Source organism: Sorex araneus, chromosome 5, assembly GCF_027595985.1.
Source record: "Sorex araneus isolate mSorAra2 chromosome 5, mSorAra2.pri, whole genome shotgun sequence".
Classification (NCBI taxonomy): domain Eukaryota; kingdom Metazoa; phylum Chordata; class Mammalia; order Eulipotyphla; family Soricidae; genus Sorex; species Sorex araneus.
In genome coordinates this window covers 193,913,999-193,938,827 of record NC_073306.1, presented here as the reverse complement: position 1 = coordinate 193,938,827, position 24,829 = coordinate 193,913,999, and the positions used below count along the sequence as shown (strand labels likewise).

The following is a 24,829-nucleotide window of genomic DNA, read 5'->3' as shown; positions in this document are numbered from 1 at the left end:
CTTTTGTACTTTTGTGCATGCAAGGTCATCAACTCATGTCTTGATGATAACACTCATTAACTCAAACAGAGATAGAAAACATTTGCTTACAAATGAGGTCAGCTACCTTTTTTTTCTCCATTAAAAGTAAATGTTTCAGATTTTAGTATTTTGATATATGAGTTATATTTTAACATACTAATCGATTAATCTTTTACATAAAAACAACTGATGGCAAAAGAAAATGGAATTTTGATATCGTTTTCTGCCAGAATGTCTGTTAAATGGATTTCACTTCTGCTCCTGCTAGAGCTGGGTTGTTATTTCAGTTGTGGGAGTTGTGGAAAGGTGTTGGTGTGGCCCATTGCATACAGCCATTGGATCAACATAAAGACAATCCTGGATGAGCTTGCAAAGAGAGGTCATGAAGTAACTATTCTTACATCGAAAGCTTCTGTAATTGCTGACTCTACAAAACCAGCTTCTTTTAATTTTGAGGTTTACCCAACACAATATGCTAAAGGTCATATGGAAACCACTGCCCAAAGACTCCTTGAGGAATGGATATACAAGATGCCAAAAAAATCATTTTGGTCTTATTATTCAAAACTGCAAGATATTAGTTGTGAATCTTATACTGCATTTAGGAATCTTTGTAAAGATCTAGTTCTGAACAAGAAGCTAATGAAAAAATTATAAGAGACAAGGTTTGATGTCGTTTTTGCAGATGCTATTGGACCCTGTGGTGAGCTTCTGGCTGAAATGCTTCAAGTCCCTTTAGTGTACAGTCTCCGCTCCTCTCCCGGATATGGACTTGAAAAGTATAGTGGAGGACTTCCCCTCCCACCATCCTATGTACCTGTTGTTCTGTCTGAATTAAGTGACCGAATGACATTCATGGAGAGGGTTAAAAATATGATTCATGTGCTTTATTTTGACTTTTGGTACCAGACAGTATGTGACAAGCAATGGGATGAGTTTTATAGTGAAGTACTAGGTAAGTCATGTTTCAGTTGGTAATAAGATGTCTTAAATGTCCTAATACCTTGACGAGTAAATTTTCTAATTTACCCAGTGTACTATCTCTCTAATCCCTTGAAACAGTGAATTGTTAAATCTGATGGACCTAAACTGACTCATTCGTATTATTCAACATCCATTTTACATTAGAGTTCCCTCTAATGTAATGGTGTAGTTTTTGACAATTTATGACAAGTATACTAAATAGCACTGTAGCACTGTCATCCCGTTGTTCATTGATTTGCTCAAGCTGACACCAGTAACATCTCCATTGTGAGACTTGTTGTTACTGTTTTTGATATATCGAATACACCATGGTAGCTTGCCAGGTTCTGCCATACAGGTGGGATACTCTTGGTAGTTTGCTGGGCTCTCCGAGAGGGACAGAGAAATCAAACCCAGTAGGCCTTCTTCAAGGCAAATGGCTACTCGCTGTGCTATCGCTCCAGCCCAAAATCTATGGCACTGTCACACTGTCTGTGGCACTCTTTTCCGTTGTTCATTCATTTGCTTGAGCAGGCACCCGTAACATCTCCTTTGTGAGACTTCTTGTTACTGTGTTTGGCATATCGAATAAGCCACAGGAAATTTGCCAGGCTCCGCAATGTCATGATTATTATATAATTAAGTTTACTACTCTAAGATTTTTCTTTATTATACTTATTTATACTGCATCTTCATTTTGCTTGTCTCTTTTATTTTAAAAAGCAAACATTAGAATTGTAATATGTTGTTCAAGGTGGAAATATCTATTAGAGAGTTATACAATTTTATTGCAGCTCTACTGAAACATTGATGACATTATTTCTCTTTGGATTCCTTATGTAGAGTTTAAAGTATTTTGCCCGTTTACGTGAAGACACCATTCATTTTGAAGAGTGACTTTATTTCAGTCAGTACCAACAATTTTACCTTCTAATAATTACACAGACTCTCATTACTATGTAACCACAAATCATCTCTTTCAAGTATAAAATCTTTTTGAAAAAAGATGATACAAAAAAATTCATCTATATTCTTTTAAAATGATATTCACTGAAGAAAGAATCAAAGTTGAGGGTGGCCACTGCTAGGTGCCTATATTTTGTAAATATTTTCAATATGTTTGCACTATATTTAACATAAAAATAATATGATGGTTTTAACAAAAACCAATTTGGTAGTAAATATAAATAATTTTCCCATAACCTGAAATAAAAATAAATCTCTATTTTACTTGAAAACTCTAGGGCTAAAGAAATATCTTGTTAAATGGTCGAGATCCACAAGCACCTGTGGGAAAGCATTCTTATTTACAACTGTGTGGAACATCAATAAATTAATGATCGTTACATCTTATGCTACACAACTTTCAGAATATACAAATATGTGTTTTAATTCCTATAGTTTATTTTGAAAAATAATTCATGATTGTGAATAATACAATCATATGATTTTATTAGAGATGAGAGTGTTAAACAGACTGATAGCACTGTAGCACTGTCCTTTCATTGTTCATTGATTTTGCTAGAACGGGCACCAGTAACGTCTCCATCGTGAGACTTTTGTTACTGTTTTTGCATATCAAATATGCCATGGGTAGTTTCCCAGGCTATGCTGTGAGGGCAGGTATACTGTCAGTAGTTTTATGGGCTCTGGGAGATGTATGAAGGAATCGAACCTGGGTTGGCGGCGTGCAAGGCAAACGCCAAACCTGCTGAGGTATCGCTCAACCCAAACAGTCTGATATACAAATAATTACTCCAATAACAAAATTGTTTTATCAAGAAATAGAGAAGATTGTAGACTGGAGATCACCTTTATGGAGAGACCAATGTCTCTTTAGAATCTCTCTCAGTTCTGCCAGAGGTAAAAAGATCGTAACTTCATCTAGAAGATAGAAGGTATGTTAGATCCTCTGCTTTGCTAATTTACATGTGTAGGAGTGGATTCTTTCTAGTCATAAACATTTCAGGTGTTTCTGATTGTCTGGGAGTCACACCCAGCTGTGCTCAGGGATTACTCCTGGTTCCAGGTACAAGAAGTACACAAAGGACCATACGAAGAGATGTGGATCACTCAGTAAAGTTATGTGAAAGGGAAGTGGCCTACACTCTGTATGCTGTGCATCTCTCTAGCCCGAGTCATTAAAACTTTAAATTCATTATTCATTTACTAATTTTCACAAGTTTTTTCCACTTTACTGAAGGTAAATATGCATGATGATGATTATCATCATCCCCTTGATTGTCGTATTTCTGGAGCAGTCTCAGTAACGTCTCCATTCGTCCTAGCCCTGAGATTTTAGAAGCTTTTCTCTACTCGTCCTTCCCAACAATGCCACATTAGAGGTTTTTTCAGGGTCAGGGGAATGAGACCCAGATTGTTACTGTTTTTTACATATTAATAAGGCATGGGGAGTTTGTGAGGCTCTCCATGTGCGCAGGAAATTCTCTGTAGTTTGCCAGTTTCTCCCAGAGGGAGAAGTAGGCTTAAGTAGGTTATAAGCTTCCTGGAGCTTGCTTTAAAGTCTCTGGATGTTGGATGCTGATGGGATTACACAGCGCCAGGAGCAGTCCTGGGTGTGACACTAGAAAATGGAAATCAGGGAGGAAGAGGCCCAGTCCCGATCTGAGCAGACTTGGAGGTCTCAGCCCCGGGTCCCACACACCTGGGTTCCTTTGTCAGTACCTTCATGTGTGAGACTCATCCAAATGTGTGGAGAGGGGCCTTGAGCATGGCTGTGGCTTGGCTCTTGAGGTCTTTGGCCGCTGGGAGCTCTGCTGGGGGGGGGGGGGGCGGGAAGCTGGAGCCCATTCCCTCCATGGGGTGGGGGGCCCGTAGTAGACAGCCAGGTGCGAGAGCAAGAGACTCTCTGTGTCTCTCTCTCCCGGGAGCTTGCTCTTTTTTTAATTTAAGCTTGCTTAAATATACATGAACCACATACAAATTATGAAAGCATATTATTGCAGTGTCTTAGGTATATTTTCTTTTATCACAGATGATAGAATTGAAACTGTAGTATTAAATGGAGATTATGTTACATCATTCCAAGGTCTATATGTAATTCATCTTGGAATATTCACTTTCTAAACTCTCGTTCTTTATTGTTTTTTTTGCCCCATATTTTTTCTCACAGGAAAACCCACTTCAATATCTAAGCTGATGAGCAAAGCCGATTTCTGGCTCATTAGAACTTACTGGGATTTTCAGTTTCCTCACCCAATCTTACCAAATTTTGAGTTTGTTGGAGGACTGCACTGCAAGCCTGCCAAGCCCCTGCCCAAGGTAAGCCTGGTCCTGTTGTTTTATTTGATTTCTCTTTGTAGATTTCTAGTTTTGTAATCTACCTAGATAAAACAGATACTAACAAGCTAAAATAACTTTAGAGTTATTTGCAGTCATCCTACAATTTACTTGCTAGGGCTGGAGCAACAGTGCAGCGGGTAGGGCTTTCGCCTTGCACGCAGCCGGCATGGGTTCAGTTCCTCTGCCCCTCTCAGGGAGCCTGGAAATTTACCATGAGTATCTCGCCCACACGGCAAAGACTGGCAAGGTACTTGTGTCATATTCCATATGTCAGAAACAGTAACGTCTCACAATGGAGATGTTACTGGTGTCCGCTTGAGCAAATCGATGAGCAACAAGATGACAGTTACAGTGACAGATCACTCCTACATTTAGACATTAAGTCTTCATTAGAAATCAGTTTAGAGACTTCCACCCAGAGGTAGGAACTTTGCAATGGTGTGGCTCATAGGCTATCGTGGGAAGGGGGCGGTACCGGCACGCCCTTGGCCCATATAAGATACAGAGCAGCTTCTCAAAAACAGACCCTCTGCTCCTAAAGACTATGATCCAAGAGCTCTTCTAACCCATTTTGGCACCCAGAGCGGCTACTTACAAACATGCATCTAGACTGTGAACTGAACTAAAATATCAGAAAATGCATGGCCACGACAGCTCATAGAATCTTCATTCTCAGCAATGAAAAGAAATTGTCAAATGATGCCTTTACAGCAAGCCCAATTGTTAGGGGAAAGTTCCAAACAATACTAGTGAGTTCTCTATTGAAAAATTGAATGTATTCAAAGTATAGAGAAAAGTATAGAGAATAAAATGAAGATCACTAGCTACGTTGGAGTGGGCTGGTGGGTGGGAGAGGGTATATTGGGGTTCTTGGTAGTGGAACATATGCACAGGTAAAGGGATGGGGTTTAATCATTGTATGATTGAGACTTAAACCGGAAACCTTTTTTTTTTCACGGTGATTCAATATAATAAAATAAAATTTAAAAAATATTAGCTTAGAGTACAGTTTACTTAGAAAAGGAGTGTTCTGTCTTACAATAAATGTATAGCAATTTTCAATTTTGTATTGACAGATAAATCTGTAGCAATTTTCAATGTTTTGTTGCCAGTGACGCTGGAAAGGTAGCACAGCAGTTAGGGCGTGTGTCTTACATGTGGCCGACCCAGGATCAATTCCTCCATCCCTCTCAGAGAGTTCGGTAAGCTACCAAGAGTATCTCACCCATACAGCAGAGCCTGGCAAGCTACCCATGATGTATCTGGGATAATTTTATCCCAATTATCTGAGACAATTTTGCAAAATTCTATATGCCAAAAACAGTAACAACAAGTCTCGCAATGGAGACGTTACTGGTGCACGCTCAGGCAAATTTATGAACAATGGGATGACAGTCCTACAGTTCTACAGTGTTTCCAGTGAATGGGTAAATTTGGGAGCAGAGGAAGTAATCTCATCCCATGCACTGTTGATGGTTTCTACAGAACCCCATGCCTTGCACTGTTTGTCTTTTCATAATATCATAGATTTTCATATGGTCTCTTCATAATCTCATGGACTTTTTAGCAGTTTCTCCTTTGCTGAGGAGTCTGCCCTTCTCTGCATAAGGCCTTGGATTTATGTATATGGGTGGAATCTCAGTTTCTTCTTTGCAAGGAGTACAAGATTTGTATTTTAAAGGATCTGGTCTTCATATCTCTGGGCTACTTTAGAGCTAGGAAATTGCTTAAATTTTATTATTTACCAAAATACATTTATGCTAACTGTCTACAGGCAATAGATATATTGTAGAATAGAATTCTGATTATAATTGACTATAAAATTAACATATAGAAGAATGTGTGCTGCATACAGGCTGTACTTTACCTGTATCTGACCTTCTTGCAAGAACCTGAGGCATGTCATTGGTTCACCTTCAATAAATTTTTAACTGGCCATTGAAAAATGTCAACGGTAATCAAAAAGCAATAATAATAATGATAATAAAAATAATAAATTCCTTAAGTTATTTATTTCTGATTCTTGATATGTCAGATTCTGTGTCTCCTCTATGACTATTTCAAGTTCAATTAATGAAGGACCTAGGTCCAAATACAAGCCTCCTTCTTTGTTTGCATTCCATTTATTGGTTATGGACATATTGAGCAAGATGAGGAATTTATTAGCTGCTTGGATAGTCCAACCCTCTAGCATAATGGGTTGAATGAAACGCCTTTTATTTTGTCAGACAGCGAGGCTTTGAAGGTATAGAACAAAGATTTTCACCAGGCTAATTTTTCATTCTCACAAAAGAGAATTTCAAAAGGGAAGATGAAGGAAATATTTTTAATTTAATATTATGTGTGAGGAGATGGAAAGGTAATTCACTCAAAAGGGAAGGAGAGGTTCCCACCGCCAGACCTGCCCGTCAAGCACCCAGGTCCCGCCTTCCCAGCATCCCTGCCTGCTGTCCCAGCTTGCCCATCCCTGCACAGGTGAGTGTGTCCACGTGCCTGGCTGGTCAAAAGTTTTTCTAAGATCTTAAGTTGTGAAGTCAAGTTATTTATGTCAGCCCTTTCTTCCTTCCTGATAAATGCTTGCAGAGCTATAAATTTTCCACTTAACACGGCTTTAGCTGTGTCCCACAGGTTCTGGTAAGTTGAGTCTTCATTCTCATTTGTTTCCAGGTACCTTTTGATTTCTTCCTTGAGTTCCTTCCTGACTCGCTCATTCGTTGTTCAACATCGAGTTGTTTATTTTCCAGGTGTTTGATTTGGTTTTCTGCATCTGTACATGATTAACTTCTGTCTTCAGTGCATCATGGTTTGAAAAGACAGCTGTTAAAATGTCTATCTTCCTGATTTTGTTGAGGTATATTGTGTAGCCCAGCACATGGTCTATTCTGGAAAATATTCCATGTGCACTGGAAAAGAATATGTATTCTTTTTGGAGGGGATATAACGCCGTGTATAAGTCTATTAACACTCTCTCTACTATTGCTTCCTTCAAAACCAGTATTTCCTTGATGGGTTTTCATCTTCTTGATCTATCCAGACGTGATAGAGCGGTGTTGAAGTCTCCAACTACGATTGTGTTGCTCACAATGTTCTTATTAAGGTCTCTTAGCAGTTGTTGTAGGAATTTAGCTGGTCCCTCATTGGGTGCATACACATTTAGGAGTGTGATTTCTTTCCGCTGTACATATACCCTGATTAGTAAAAAATGGCCTTCACTATCCCTTCTAATCTTTTTCAACCAGAAATCTATGTTGTCCGATACTAGTAATGCCACCCCACTAGTAATGCCACCCCAGCTTTTGTAAGGGAGTTGTTTGCTTGCAGCATTGTTTTCCATCCCTTCACTTTTTTTCATATTTTTAAATTAATTTATTCTTTTTTTGAATCACCATGTGGAAAGTTACAAAGCTTTCAGGTTTATGTCTCAGTCATACAATGCTAGAACACCCATCCCTTCACCAGTGCATATATTCCACCACCAAGAATCACAGTATACCTACTCCCACAAACTCCTCAGCCCCCTACACAGCCTGTGTAACTGATAAATTTCACTTTACTTTCACTTTACTTTTATTACATTCAATACTTCAAGAAAAAACTCACTATTACTGTTTGGAGTATCTCCCCGCTAAAGCCAGACCTGCTGAAAAGGAAGCATCTTATAATTTGTTTTCCGTTGCTCAGAATGAAGAGATTTGACTTCTAGTGGCCACACTAGCAGCCTCATCGTTTTGGATTTCTGTATTTAGTATTTTAGTAACTAAGTCCAGAGAAATATCTGCCAGAAATTGCATCATTGCAAGCTTGTACCTCTCAGCTACTTTATATTCCACATATGAGTGCAATCATTCTATGTCTGTCTCTTTCTTTCTGACTCATTTCACTCAGCATGATACTTTCCATCTTGATCCACGTATATGTAAATTTCATGACTTCATGTTTTCTGACAGTGACATAGTATTCCATTGTGTAGATATACCAGAGTTTCTTTAACCAGTCATCTGTTTTTGGGCACTCGGGTTTTTTCCAGATTGTGGCTATTGTAAACAGTTCTACAATGAACATAGAAATGCAGATGTCATCTCTACTATACCTTTTTGCCTCTCTGAGATATATTCCCAGGAGTGGTATTGCTGCGTCAAATGGAAGCTCAATTTCTAATTCTTTGAGAATTGTCCATATTGTTTTCCAAAATGGCTGGACCAGTCAGCACTCCCACCTGCAATTATGGAGAGCCCCTTACTCCCCACATCCATGCCAACACTGGTTGTTTTTGTGTTTTGGGATGTGGGCTCCATCCTTTGACTTTGAGCCTGTGTTTGTTCTAGCTATTCAGATGTGTTTCTTGCAGGCATCAGAATTTGGGGTTCAATCTCTGAATCCATTTTACCACTTGTGTCTCTTAATTGGTGAATTTAGACCATTGACATTGAGAGAATTTATTGTTATGGGGTTTTGCGCCATGTTTCTGTAAGGATTTGTTGTGTTTGTAGGGGATTTTCTTGTCTTACAATAGCCCCTTTAGTCCTTCTTTTAGGTTTGGTTTTGAGTCTATGAATTTCCTGAGCTGTTGTTTATCCGTGAAATAGTGAATGGTTCCTTTGAGTTTGAGTGAGAGTTTAGTCAGATAAAATATCGTGGGTGAAGCGTTCATTTCATTGAGTTTTTTATATCCCACCACTGCCTTCAGGCTTGGAGGGTTTCCTCTTGACAGGTTTGCTGTGAAACTAAGGGGTGCTCCATTGTATGTGATTTCCTTCTTTGACCTTGTTGCTTGCAGTATTGTGTCTTTAACAATGATGTCAATCATTCTGAATATAATATGTCTTGCAGTTTTTCTTTTTCTTTTTTTTTTTTTTTTTTTTGCTTTTTGGGTCACACACGGCGATGCACAGGGGTCACTCCTGGCTCTGCACTCAGGAATTACCCCTGGCGCTGCTCAGGGGACCATATGGGATGCTGGGAATCAAACCCAGGTCGGCCGCGTGCAGCGTGCAAGGTAAATGCCCTACCCGCTGTGCTATCACTCCAGCCCCTTGGAATTTTTCTTTTAGGATCTCTTTTAGCTGGCACCGTTTAGGCTCCTTGAATCTGGATGCCTGCATCTCCAGCTCTGGGAACTTTACAGCAATAATTTTTTGACTGTGTCTTTTCATTGGGGTTGCTTCCCTGTTCTTCTAGTACTCCAATGATTCTAATGCTGTTCCTCTTGAGATCATCTGCTAGGACTCTGATTCATCCTAGAGCTATTTTGAGATCTCTTCCCATTGTTTGTTGTTGCCTGTAGCTCATCTTCAAGCTCACTGATTCTGTCTTCCTCTGTAGTCATTCTATTGTTTAGGACACCCACTGAGTTTTTTATTTCATCTACCGATTCCTTCATTCATGGCATTTCCTTTTGTAGCTTTTTTTATTTCTGCTCTCATTTCTTCCCATAATTTCTCGGCTATCTGTTGTATTGTTTCTGTCAGGTCCTCCTTTAATTTCATGGATATATTTTCAATCTTTACATTGAGCTCATTGAACATCTTCAGCATTTCAACTCTGAATAATTTTTTGCAGAGCTCAAGTTTGTAGGAAATACCTATTAAGGCTTCTGGACACCTTTAATTGTCCTCTCTTTGTGGTGGGGATTTGCGCTCTTTCTTCATGTTGTTGTGGTGGTATGGAAGAGAGACCCTCAAGTTCACTATCCATGTTCCCTCTTGTTGTGAAAAAGGAATTTGGAAGGGTTTGTTCAAGGGTAGTTAACTTTTTATTTTCCCCTTCTAGAACATGTCCTTCCTCTTAGATGTTCTTCTAGTACTTGGATGAGGCCTAAGGTGATGCTTTCGGAGAATGTGCTCTTTACATTGGTCTTTGCACAGGTACTTGTATTCATTGGAATTTGGGTGAAGTTAGGATAGACTACTGGCTTATTATCCTTCTCTTTTTGATAGTTAGGATGTTACTCATGCACATAGGTAGTGAAGGTTGACATGTAACAACAGATTGCTTAGTATTGAGAAAATAAGTGCAGCTGCTGGCCCATAATAAGCCACACCCACTTTGCCTAGGCCACATCCCCTGAATATTAGGCCACACCCCTTGCCCTACAATAGTTGGGTCTGAGAAGCAGGCTGGGACTCTGGAAGGGCGGGTCCAGGGATGTTACAGTCCTGGGCTTGAAGAAAATATTGCTGCGGTTCTTGAGGTTGGCATGCTGTCAGCCAGGGCAGGAGTCTGGAGGGTGGAAAGTGGCTATGGTGGTCTGGGTCAGAGAAGCAGGCTGGGATGTGGGAAGGGCGGGTAAAGGACAAGTAAGGAATTATTCTAAAAGGGGAAAATGGCTACCCTCTTCAACTTAGATCATTCAGAATCCCCCCTACAGCAAGAGGGAATAGGGATAGACAACTACAAGGCTCCAACTCTATAATTTCATAACAATATGAAGAAACAGTGAAAATCCCCACCATGAAGAGAGGAAAAAGAAAAAAAATTCATAAGCCTCAACAGGGGTTATCCACATATAGGACATCTTAGATAAAGAATTTAGAGAGGAAATCTTGAAGATAGTCTACGTACTCAAAAGCAACCGTGGAACAGACATCCAATCAATTAGAGGATATGAATGAAGCAATGGAATAGTCCGCCAAGAAAATTCAAGTAGAAATGAGAGCAGAAATTTCAAAGCTAAGAATAAAAGAGACAGGAATAAAGGAATCAGTATATGAATTAAAAATTTCAGTAGGTGCCCTCAACAGTAGAATGGCTAGAGTCGAAGACAGAATCAGTGAGCTTGAAGATGAGCTGCAAAAAACTTACGGGCAACAACAAATAGTAGCAAAAGACCTCAAAATAGCTCTAGAGCTAACTAGAGTTCTAGGAGATGATTTCAAGAGGAACAACATAAGAAACATTGGACTACGAGAAGCACAAGGAAGTAACCTGAATGAAAAAAACACAGTTAACGTCATCATTGCTAAGAAATTCCCAGAGCTGTAGAAGGCAGGCATCCAGCACAAGGAGCCTGAAAAGTACCAGCAAAAAGAGACCCTAATAAAAAGACTTCAAGGCATATAATAGTCATAATGATATATGCTGTGGATAGAGACACAATACTACAAGCAGCAAGGTCAAAGAAGGAAATCACATACAAAGAAGCACCTGTTAGATTTACAGCAGACCTATCAGAGGAAACCCCCGAAGCTGAAGACAATGGTGGAACGTAGTGAAAAAACTCAGTGAAATGAATGCCTCCCCAAGAATTCTTTATCTAGCTAAACTCTCACTCAAAGTCGAAGAGACCATACACTATTTTATGGATAAACAACAGCTCAGGAGCTTCATAGACTCAAAACTAAACATAAAAGAAGGAATAAAGGGGCTACTATAAGACAAGGAAAAAGCCTACAGGAATTACAAACCCCACAGAAAGATGACACAAAACCTCATGACAATAATCTCTCTCAATGTCAATGGCCTAAATGCAACAATCAAGAGACACAGAGTGGCAAAATTGATTCAGAAACTAAATTCAACATTCTTCTGCCTACCAGAAAAACACCTAAACAGTCACAGCAAACACAGACTCAAAGTGAAAAGATGGAAAACACTCCTGCAAGCAAACACATCCTGCAAAAAAAGTTTGGGTGGCCATACTAGTATCCAACAACAGAGGTTTCATGTTGAAAAAGATTAGAAGGGACAGCAAAGGTCATTTTCTATTTATTAAGAGATATGTACAACAGGAAAAAAAAACACACTTTTAAACATATATGTACCTAATGAGTGGCTGGCCAAATACTTAAAACAACTCCTAACGGACTTACAGGAGAACAGTGCTAACAGCACAATAGTAGTCGGAGACTTCAACACCAAGTTATCACCTCTGGATACATCAACAAGAACAAAACTCAGCAAGGAAACACTGGCTCTGAAGGAAGAATGGAAGACAGACGGCCAATAGACCTATACAGGGCTTTACACCCCAAAAAGAAAGAATGCACATTCTTTTCCAGTGTACACGAAACATTTTCCAAAATAGACCATGTGCTGTGTCACAAAACATACCTCAACAGAATCGGGAAAATAGAAATTGTATCAACTATCTTTTCAGACCGGGATGCACTGAAGATAGAAGCTAATCACACAGAGATGCGCAGAACCAAATTAAACAGCTAGAAATTAAACAACTCAGTGTTGAACAATGAGTGAGTCAGGAAGAAAATCAAGGAAGAAATCAAATGATACCTTGAAACAAATGAGAAGGAAGACACAAGCTACAAAAACCTATGGGATACAGCTAAAGCCGTGTTAAGGGGAAAATTAATAGCCTTGCAGGCATTCTTCAGGAAGGAAGAAAGGGCCTACATAGACAGCTTGACTTCGCAGCTCAATATCTTAGAAAAGGACCAGCAAAAGGAACCCAAACCGACTTAAGGAAAGAAATAATAAAACTTAGACCAGAAATTTACAACATGGAAACACTAAAAATAATATGAAAGGTCAATGAAACCAAGAGCTGGTTCTTTGATAAAATAAACAAGATTGATAAACGGCTAGCAAGACTTACAAAGAAAGAGTGAGAGAGTGAGCTATAAAAAACCGAATCAGAAATGAAAAGGGGGATATCACAATAGAAACCAATGAAATTCAAAACATCATCAGAGACTACTTTGAATATCTGTATGCCACCAAACCAGAGAATCTAAATGAAATGGATAGACTTTTTCATTCCTACAATATCCTAAAACTGAACCAAGAAGACTTGGAAGACATGAATAGGCCCACAAATATCAAGAAAATTCAAACAGTAATCAAAAGTCTTCCCCAAAACAAAAGCCTAGGTCCAGATGGATTCACTGGCAAATTCTTCCAAACATTTAATGAGGACTATTGCCAGTTCTCTTCAAGCTTTTCTGGAAATTGAGAAACAGGAACTCTCCCAAACAGTTTCTATGAAGCATATATCTCCCAAATACCAAAAGCAAACAAAGACACCACTGACAAAGAAAATTATAGATCAATTCCTGATGAACACCAATGTGAAGATCCTCAACAAAATATTATGAAATAAAATGAAAGAACTCATCAAAAGGATCATACACCATGACCAAGTGGGATTCATCCTGGTATGCAAGGATGGTGTAAACATTCAGAAATCAATCAACATAATCCATCATGTCAACAAAAGTAAAGATAAAAAGAGTATGATCATACTGATAGATGCAGAGAAAGCATTTGACAAAATCCAACACCCGCTCATGATGAAAACTCTCACCAAAATGGGTTTTGGAGGAACTTTCCTCAAGATTGTCAAAGCCATCTACCACAAACCTATGGCAAGCATTATCCTCAATGGGGAAAAACTAAGGGTCTTTCCTCTAATATCAGGGACAAGACAAGGATACCCACTCTCACCAATTCTGTTCAGTATAGTACTGGAAGTATTTGAAATAGCAGTTATGCAAGAAAAAGATATTAATATCCAGATAGGAAAGGAAGAAATCAAATTCTCACTATTTGCAGATGATATGATACTATGTCTCAAGAAGTCTAAATCCTCTACCAAGGAACTCTGAGAAGCAATAGACTTGTACAGTAAAGTAACAGGCTATAACATCAGTACCCAAAAGTCTGGCTTTCCTATAAGCAAACAATGAGACAGAGGAAAGGGACATGAAAAAAGCAATCCTGTTCATAATCATGCCCCAGAAAGTCAAGTACCTCAGAATCAGCTAAACTAAGGAAGTAAAGGGCCTCTACAAAGAAAACTATAAAATGCTAGTCCATTACATAAAAGAGGACATGAGGAAATGGAAACTTATCCCCTGCTCATGGATAGGGAAAATCAACATTGTCAAAATGGCGATACTCTCCAAAGCATTATACAGATTCAATGATATCCCTATATGGATACCCATGAAATTCTTCAAAGAAATAGATGAGGCAATCCTGAAATTCATTTGGAACAAAAACACCCACGGATGGCTAAAATGATCCATGGGAAAAGGATGATCACCTACCCAAACTTTACTGCAAAGCGGTAACAACTTAAACATCATGGTACTGGAACAAAGGCAGAGCTGAAGACAATTGGAATAGGGTGGAATATCCCTATACACAACACCAAATGTATGATCATCTAATCTTTGATAACAGAGCAAGAAATGGGAAGTGGAACAAGGAAAGCCTCTTGAAAATGGTACTAACATAACTGAAAAACCACATGCAAAAGAATAGGCTTAGACCTCGACCTGACACCATGCACAAAAGTCAAATCAAAATGGATTAAAGACCTCAACATCAGACCAGAATCCATAATTTACATTGAAGACAAGGTTGGCAAAACCCTTCACGATGTAAAAGCTAAAGGGATCTTCAAAGATGACACACAAATGATTAACCAAACGGAAACAGAGATAAACAAATGGGAATATATTAAACTAGGAAGCTTCTGTACCACAAAAGATACAATGACCAGAACACAAAGACAGTCTACAGAATGGGAAAGGATATTCACCCAATACCCATCAGATAAGGGGTTATATCAAGGGTATTTAAGGCACTGGTTGGAATCTGCAAGAAGAAAACATCCAACCCCATCAGAAAATGGGGCTAAGAAATGAACAGAAAATTTCTCAAGGAAGACATACAAACGGCCTAAAGGCACATGAAAAAAAGCTCTTCATCATTAATCATCAGGGAGATGCAGATAAGCACAACTATGAGGTAACACCTCACACCACAGAGACTGGCACACATTCAAAAGAACAAAAGCAACTGCTGTTGGAGAGGTTGTGGGGAGAAACGGACCCTTCTACACTGCTTCTGGGAATGCCAACTGATCAGCCCTTTTGGAAAACAATATGGACGCTTCTCAAAAAATTAGATATTGAGCTCCCATTTGATCCATCAATGCCACTTCTGGGAATATACACTAGAGAAGCTAAAAAGTAGAGTTGAAATGACATCTACACTTATACGTTCATCGTAGCACTGTTTACAATAGCCAGAATCTGGAAAAACCCCGAGTGCCTGAGAACAGATGACTGGTTAAAGAACCTTTGGTACATCTATACAATGGAATACTGTGAAGCTCTTAGAAAAAATGAAGTTATGAAGTTTGCATAGAGGTGGATCAACATGGAAGGTATCATGCTAAGTGAAATGAGTCAGAAAGAGAGAGACAGACATAGAAAGATTGCGCTCATCTGTGGAATATAAAATAACAGAGAAAGAGACTAACATTCAAGAATTGTAGAAATTAGTACTAAGAAATTGGTTCCATCGCTTGGAAGCAGGCCTCACATGCATGGGGAAAAGGCAGTTCAGAGAGAGAAGGGAACACCAAGTGAAATGTGGCTGGAGAACATGCTCGGGAAGGAGATGCGTAGTGAAAGTAGACTAAAGATTGAACACAATGGCCACCCAATACCTCGTTGCAGACCACAACACCCAAAAGAAGAGAGAGAACAAAAGGGAATGCCCTGCCACAGAGGCTGGATGGCGTGTTGGAAATGGGATTGGGAGGCGGGAGGAAAACTGGGTTCATTGGTGTTGGAGAATGGGCACTGGCAGAGGGATGGGTTCTCGAGCATTGTATGACGGAAACACAAGCATGAAAATGTGTAAATCTGTAACTGTACCCTCACAGTGATTCAATAATTAAAAAATTAAAATAAACTATTTTTAAATGTGAAAAATAAATAAATTATTTTTAAAAAGCGAAGGAGAGCATCCTTACAAAAGAGAGGGAAGATCGCTAATAAAGGAAAAAAAATAATCACTCCAAGTTGGAGTGTGCAAGTGAACCCAAATGTACTGTACAGTGGAACAGGAAACTGGGACACACTAGAGAGGAACAAGTCAGTCTGTGTTGTGGGAGAGGCTCAAAACTGGACCCATACATCTCCTCATATGTTCTTATACATCCTGACATCCTGTTATCAAACTTCATGAACAACCCCTTGTGAAAACTGCGAGAAATACAGGGTGGAAACCCAGGGCCAGGAACTAATCAACAGCCACCCTGACATAACCAAATACAGAGAAACAAAAGGCAGAAAAGCCAACCAAACCTATAAAAGAAAAGTCCAGCGAGCGTCCAAGGATATCCCAATAGGGCCCCTTTCCCTTTAAGGAAATTCTATATTCTGTTTCTTGCTTTTCACTCCTTCCATTCTAATCTGTCTGCAAGAGCACAAAAACCTAGAAAAGTACACCCTAAAACAGGGTTATACCACAGCAGTAGTATTATATAGACACTTCAAGATTCTTGGATTGGGGCTTGTGGGACCAATCAGAATCCTTTGCTAGGACTTTGTTAAGGGAAAATGGTAATCTCCATTAAGAATCTCGATATGGTACTTGTTCCTAATGAATCTTCCCCTGATGGGTCTATTTATAAGTTGTGGTCTTAGGTTTTGAATTGTCATTCCCCATAGGGCTGTGGCAGGAACTTCCATACATTTTTTTGGTATTTTCTGACCTTCTGAAATTTTGGTGCAAGACAAGTTCTACTTTGCAACTTCATAAGAAAAAAATGGAAGTAATTTTTCTTTTTTATTTTTCTTTTGGTTCACACCCGGCAATGCTTATGGGTTAGTCCTGGCTCTGCACTCAGGAATTACTCCTGGTGGTGCTCAGGGGACCATACGGGATGCTGGGAATTGAACCCGGGTTGGCTGTGTGCAAGGCAAATGCCCTACACCTGTGCTATGCTCCAGTTCCAGTGATTTTTCTTTTAACAATGGAGGGAAAGATAAATATCTGTATAATCACAATACACAATTCTAATAGTAGTTTTCATTATTAATATTCCTAAATAAGATTTAAACTCACGTCAATAATGTAACTAAGTCTTTGTTTTAGCTTATTAAGAAAGTTTTTCTCTGAAGTATTTTTGTTTCCAATTATTAGATTATCCCATAATATGTATGCTACCTAGTAAGAAGATATATAGCAAATTATGCCTTGATTCTTTAAAATGTTCGAATGTTAACTTCATTATATCCACAAATTAAATTTTATTGACAAATATAATCAGAGATTAAAAATTACTATGAGTTATGTAAAACATCAAATATTGAGTTTATTCCAAATGTTCATATGCTGTGGATCAGCTATTCTTTTCAAAGATGTCTGAGTTTAATTATTGGTATAGGTTTCTAAGTTCACACAGATTATCGTGTTAACCATAGAAAATTTCAGTGAACAATATTGTCAGTATGAAATTATAATTTTGCCAAATCATTTGTATTGACGATTGCTTTTACTGTGCTTACTTTAGTGTGACACTGAATAGCAGTGTGTATAAAGAAAATATCCCTGCCTACAATGCATGAATTAACATAAATGATTTAGGATAATGATGAGACAATATGACTATAAATGAAATTTGTTCCTACTGTGTTCCTCTGTCCAAAATCTATAATAACAATCATAAAAGTACAAACAGTCTCAGAATATTTTCTAAGCTCATCTGCTCCCTTCAACTTCCCATTATTTCTAACACATTGACTATAACAATTAATTTGTAAAAATAATAATAAATTTGATATCATGCCAAATAAATTTCAAATAAAATCATTATATAATCTAGCAATATTTTGCTATGCATCAAAAAACTAAAATTAGAAATTCAGTAAGATATTTGAACCCCTAGATTCTTTGCATTTTTATTCACAAGTTTCAAAAAGGGGAAGCAAACTATTTTTCCTAAACAGACAAAACAACATATTATACACATGTACAATAATATGTCTATGAGAATTAGAAAGGGAATACATCCTAACACATTCTTATCATGGACGAATATTGAGGACCAAATTCAGGTGACAAAAATAAAAATCTCTTATGAAGTATCTAGACACCAAAACTTACACAAAAAGTAGAAATCTCATTAACATGGAATGATGATAGATAAATGGAAATTATTATGGTTTAGATTCCAGTTGTATTAATAAGAAGAGGCTTGGAGGTTATTTACATAACTGTGGAATATAAATAATACCTACACTTTTGAATTGCTTCTTTAGAATGGCAACGTACAAATGTCTTATTTGGTCTCTATGGGAAACAGAATTGAACCTTTGTAGGGAAAAAAACTTAACCTTGAGTTGTTATATGATCTAGTGATTTTAATTTCTTAACATATACCCTAAGAATATGAAAAATGTATTCAAAAAGTATGCACACCTATGTCCATGGCCCCTCTACTTAAAGTAGTCAAAATATGAAAACAACCCCTGTCCATTGAAGCATGAATGGATAAAGAAGTTGGGGTTTATAGACATAATGAAGTACTTCTCAGCTATTAGAATAGGTGAAACCTTTTGTTACAAGTTAGATGGAGCTAGAGAGGGTTATGTTAAGCAAACTTATTCACAGAAAGAACAAAAACTGATGACTTCATGCATGTGGCATACAAAGAAATGAATAAAAAGCATGGAAAGTATGTGTTTGCAACAAATATTTGGACTATGAAACAGAATTGAGATGACCAGTAGGTGGTAGAAGAGAGAAAAGAGTGGAGCTGAGTAAATGTGACTAGGGCAGTGATGGGGTAAACAATGATGGCGGAGCAGTGAGTATACCAAACGCACAAATGCAAACGCGATTTCTACCATCTTGACTCAACTACCTGAAAAAGGGGGAATTTCTAAGCTGGCAAATTTCACGTCTTGAGTGTTCCACCATATTTTTTAAAGGTCATAAACAATTTCTAAAATACTTGATGTTCTCTCCTTATACAATTTTTGTATCAATTCTTTTAATATTGTTTGATATTATGCTGACCTTCAATAATGGGACAAATTCTTGCATTACAGGATATGGAGGAGTTTGTCCAGAGCTCTGGAGAAAATGGTGTTGTGGTGTTTACTCTGGGGTCAATGGTCAGTAACATGCCCAAGGAGAGAGCCAATGTGATTGCATCAGCTCTTGCCCAGATTCCACAAAAGGTTAGGTAATAGTAACACACAATGTGTAACAAATAACTAACAATGTGTCTGCAAAATCTGTATAGATCTATATAAAAATAATACATAAATGCTCAATTGTGATAAGTCTGATTTATCTTATATATCTTAATCAATTCTAACAAAAATGTATATGACACTTGCTAAAGTTTTACAGATAGTACTTTTAAACCATAATAACTTGACATTAATGTTGAGATATATTTTATGGGTAAAGTGAGATGAATGGTTATTATAATAACATTTTGGGATAGAAACAGTAATGACAAATTCTTCCCTGTCATTTGTACGTCTTAGCAAAACATATGACAAGATCAATCACGGCAGATGTTATCAGAAACATAGCATTTATCAAGGATTAATAAGTAGTGTTTTGAAACACAACTTCTAATGTTACTCAGTGTGAAATTTATGAATACAAGAATCAGCATTACAGGGGCTGGAGCAATTGTACTGTGGGTAGGGCATTTGCCTTGCATGCGGATGACTGGTTTTGATTCCCAGCATCCCATATGGTCCTCTGAGCACCGCCAGAGGTGATTCCTGAGTGCAGAGCCAAGAGTAACCCCTGTGCCTTGCCAGGTGTGACCCATGAAGCCAAAAAAAAAAAGAAAAGAATCAGCATTACATTGCTTCTTTCAAATCTCAAGTTAGCTATAATTGTTTAGAAGATGAAGGTAAGTGAGGAGTATAAAAAAAAAGTCAATAAAATTATGCATACTCTGCAAAAACTGAAGATGTACTCCACACCACAATCTTTTTAAAATTTATTTATTTATTCATTCATTTATTCATTTGGGTTGGGGGCCACACCCAGTGGTGCTCAGGGCTTATTCCAGGCTCTCACTCAGGGATCACTCCTGAAGAGGCTTGGGGGATTATCTGCGGTGCCAGGGATTGAACACAGGTCAGTTGCATGCAAATAAGTGCCCTGCCTACAGTACTATCATTCCAGCTACAACATCTCCTTGTTTTAGTCTATAATCTTATATTCTTGCTTGCATCTGTGTTTATATTTGAAAAGGATATAAAGTCACTTAAACATGCACATGGCAAGCAAAGGTCTTTCATTTGTTTACTATAATCCAGATTTTAAAAATTTCTGGGTAATTTCCCAAATAAGAATCTGTTGGTAATGTACATAATGGTTTGTGGCTATACGTATTTGTGCTAATACCTATTTAATTAATTATATTTATGCTATAACGGTAAGTGGCTGCTATAATGATAAGTGGAATGAAGTGGTGACAATTCTGGATTGTTTGTCTGGTTATTCCATTATTTATTGCGAATTCCTCTCCTTTACTATGAGAATGCCCAAGCACAAAATATGTAACGATGTAATTTTTAAAGTTTTCTTGAACTGAGATACACAGTTACAAAGTTGTTCATGATAAAGCTTTTGTCATACAATATGTAACAATATTCTGGATACATAAAAAAAATTACTTCCCGAAGATTTTTTCTTATACATTGCCTGTAGTGAGCAAGCAAACAGGCAGTGCATTTTATAAACAAAAATTATTTTATAAAAAAGCATTATTTATTTAACTAATTAAATTATAGTATGGACCAGCTATTTAAAATCATATGATATAAATTTCTGATTAAACATTTTATCAGAAGGTATATTTAAGTAAATTTCTTTCTGTAACTCTGTGGGAAAAAAGTTGTCTTATATGAAATTGAGAGATAATTATAATAAATACCTAACAATAAATAGATAGTTCTTACTAATTTCATACATTCTCTAAATTGAATTACAAAGTTTATTATTGATAATATCATCTGTTAAATGGCTCTGTGAAAAACACCATTATTATATGCACATTTTTAATACAAATATAAGCACATAGTGAATCTATTTATATTATACCACAATGTTTTATTTTGGGGAGCAAAATAAAATAGTCCCAGTGATGCTCAGGGACTATTCCTAGTTCTGTTCTCAGGGATCACCCCCGGCAGTACTTAGGGGGAGAAAAGGGGGCATAAGGGATGCTGATGATTGAACCTCATTGAACTTCATTGTTCATTGTATGCAAGTTAAAAGCCCTATCCACTGTAAAATTACCCTACTTAAGTGTTTTCTATAGAAGAAAGGTATAGAATCTCTTGTGGGTTTAGCATTTAAACATACTGTAATTTTGACATTTGACGAGTAGATTAACACATTTTCTTTATATTCACAGGTCATATGGAGATTTGACAGCAAGACACCAGATACTTTAGGGGCAAATACTAAGCTATATAAGTGGATCCCCCAGAATGACCTTCTTGGTAAGTTTCTGAAACATAAATATTGATACGAAAGTAATTCCAAACAGATAGTCAATTCACAAGAAAACAAAATTATTATTTATTTATTGGCTAATAATAACCAGTATATGCTTACTTATTATATGCTTTCTTATTATATAGGCTCTTGCTATAATTTTCAAAGAACTCAATGGAAATTTGGTTATCACTAATACTATGTCATAACTCTAACACATAGTTGCCCTTTATGTAGTTTCCCATATATTTAGAAACCTATATAAAAACAAATGCTTTAAATATTTTCATAGAAAAATTAATGACTAAAAGTAAAGCACAAAGCGTCCAGGAATATAGATTGAAGGACTGGTGTGCATGACTCGAATGCTCAACGCTCTGTGTTTGGTCCTGACATCACATGAGCACCAAACTCTGTTGAATGAAGCCCTGAAAGAAACCACGATCCCAGTACTGCCGCACCTCTTACCAGACACAGAAGCTTCAGGCCCTTGCTACCTAGCCAAGCATCAGGAGACCCGGAATTAAATTAATTATTTTTTAAAGTACAAATAAAACCACATTGGAAGATGGTAGTATTTGAAAATGTTCTTTGCCTAAGTGTGTCCAACTTATTTTGTACCCTTCTTGCACATTAGATAACAATAATATTAAAGATATGACCAAAGTAATGACAAACTGCCTATTCATGCCATGTGCATGACTATTCATGTCTTGACCATGACCAATCTCATCACTTAAGCAAAGTAAAGTAATCCGTAGTTTTTATATAGTGAAATTACTCTGAGTCTATAAGGCAGAACTATGATTTTTTATTATTCTCACAACACCTGAAAATAGGCTCTTGTGAACAATGAATAGGATTTAGAGGCATATTTGCTCTCCAATTTCTGTCCAATTCCCTAATTTTTAATCCTGTCAGGCCTTTCTCCTAAGTCATGGTTTATGTCTGAGAATATTTTTATACCCACTAAGTTTTCATTTACTTACTTCTTGATCAGGCAAAAACATTAAAACAAGATTAATAATTTACATAGGAGCTGGAGAATAACACAGCAGTCACAACTCACTTGGGTTCAGTCCACAGCACTGATATGATCCTCTGAACAGTGGCGGGGGTGATCCCTGAGGGAACAGCCAGGAGTAAGCCCTGAGAACCACCCTGTGTGGAAAAAAAACTTAAAAAACACACTTTTTTTCATTTTATTTGTTCACCTGAAAAACTTGGTTTTATTTGGTAACTGAAAGTAAATAGGCGTTCTTCATTTCTTTATCTAGCAAACTAAAATATTCCAGCTCTGAGATCTGAAAAATACATTTCATTGTCTTGTTCTATCCTTTCATTTCATTACCCAGAATCATGATTGTTTCCTAAAATTCACTCAATTGTAGGTCATCCCAAAACCAAAGCTTTCATCACTCATGGTGGGACCAACGGCATCTATGAGGCAATTTACCACGGGGTGCCTATGGTGGGCATTCCCCTGTTTGCGGATCAGCCGGATAACATCGCTCATATGCAGGCCAAGGGGGCAGCTGTCAGGGTGGACTTTGAAACAATGTCAAGCTCAGATTTGCTCAATGCATTGAAGACAGTCATCAGTGATCCATTGTGAGTATCACAATATTTTAATAGAGAATATCGATACATGGGTGATTTTCTCAGTTGTAGGTCTTACATTAGTTTCAGAGATTAATTATGAAACATGAATAATACCATAATAAGTGAGCTATTTTCCTCAAACATTCATGAAAAGTTTTCATTTTAGCCCCATTGACTTTGAGGTTAAGTGACTATTGCAAGAATTTGCTCTGTGAACATATGTAAAGATCCCTTAGGTAATTGTAAGAGGTCAGTTTTACAACTATTGCAAAAACCAAAGAAGTAAAAACTAAGAACATAAAGTATCACTGTCTGTATCACTGTCATTCCATTGCTCATTGATGTGCTTCAGCAAGCACTAGTAACGTCTCCATCATGAGACTTATTTTACTGTTTTTGGCATAGCAGCAAATATTACTTTAAGCCAGAGTCAAAATTTTGAAGCTTTTAATACTACTTTGTCTTAAGAAATAACTTCAATTATTATTATATTAAAAGCTTTCAACAGAGAAATATTTTAAATAGTATCCAACTAAGTACATACAACAATGTATGTACTATGTTACAGAGAGATGAAATTATCACTCTGACCTAAGTTTTGGACATTTTCAAAAGCCCTCAAAAATATTACAGTTGAAAACACCCCTTTCCACTTCCACAATAGTCAGGCATTAATCTATACTCGGTCTCTATAAATTATTTTATTTTGTGAATGTTATACAAAATATATAATCTTATGTAAAAAAATCTTTCACTTAATATAATACTTTAATTTTTTATTCATGTGATTATTATGCATTGATAAAAAGTAGTGTCTGTGGCCTAGGAGATAGTACAGTAGTAAGGTGCTTGCTCTGCATGTTGTCTACCTGGGTTTGATACTTTCCACCCATATGCTTTCTTGAGGAAGCCTGATCCCTGAGTGCAGAGCCAGATGGAAGGCTTAAGAATCACTGGGTGTGAACAAACACCCCCCCCCAAAAAAAAAGTTAAACAACCTAAACAGTAGTGTTTGTTCAAGATTATTTATTTCACAAAGAAATTGGGTGTAGGTTTCTTTTCACTGGTGACAAAACAATGAGTCCTCTCACCCATGCACGAACAGTTCATCTATAAGTGATGTACGAGCATTAATATAAAAATTCATTTCCACCAATGACATACTTAGCTCCAATAATTTTGAATACAATTTCCTCTAATAAACTTGATATTACATCTTTACACTCCATTTTATTTATAATTTTTTGAACTATAAATTCCAACTTAAGTATACTATGAGTGAAGATCCCCCAAATGTATTGCATTTGTAAGCCAACAATTTTACTTTGATTCATATATATGACAGTTCAAATTGTTTTCCTTCGGGTAAACAATTTACTGGGGTATTTTACTTCTCTCAATGTGCCCTTTGGGGCTCTTCCTTAGGTATAAGGAGAATGCCATGAAACTAAGGGCAATTCAACGAGATCAGCCAGTGAAGCCTCTGGACAGGGCGGCCTTCTGGATCGAGTTCGTCATGCGCCACAAAGGAGCCAAACACCTGCGGCCCGCCTCCCACGGCCTCACCCTGCTCCAGTACCACTCTCTGGACGTCATCGGCTTCCTGCTGGCCTGCGTGGCAGCTGCCCTGTGGCTCATCACCAAATGCTGCCTGTGCTGTTGCCGGCTGTTTTCTAAAGCAGGGAAGAAGGAAAAGAGGCACTAG

The 24,829-nt window shown here is 37.6% G+C and overlaps 1 pseudogene; it reads left to right on the top strand.

Moving 5' to 3' along the window:
- Nucleotides 1-252: 252 nt before the first annotated feature.
- Nucleotides 253-24,829, top strand: LOC101550048 (UDP-glucuronosyltransferase 2B31-like; annotated as a pseudogene).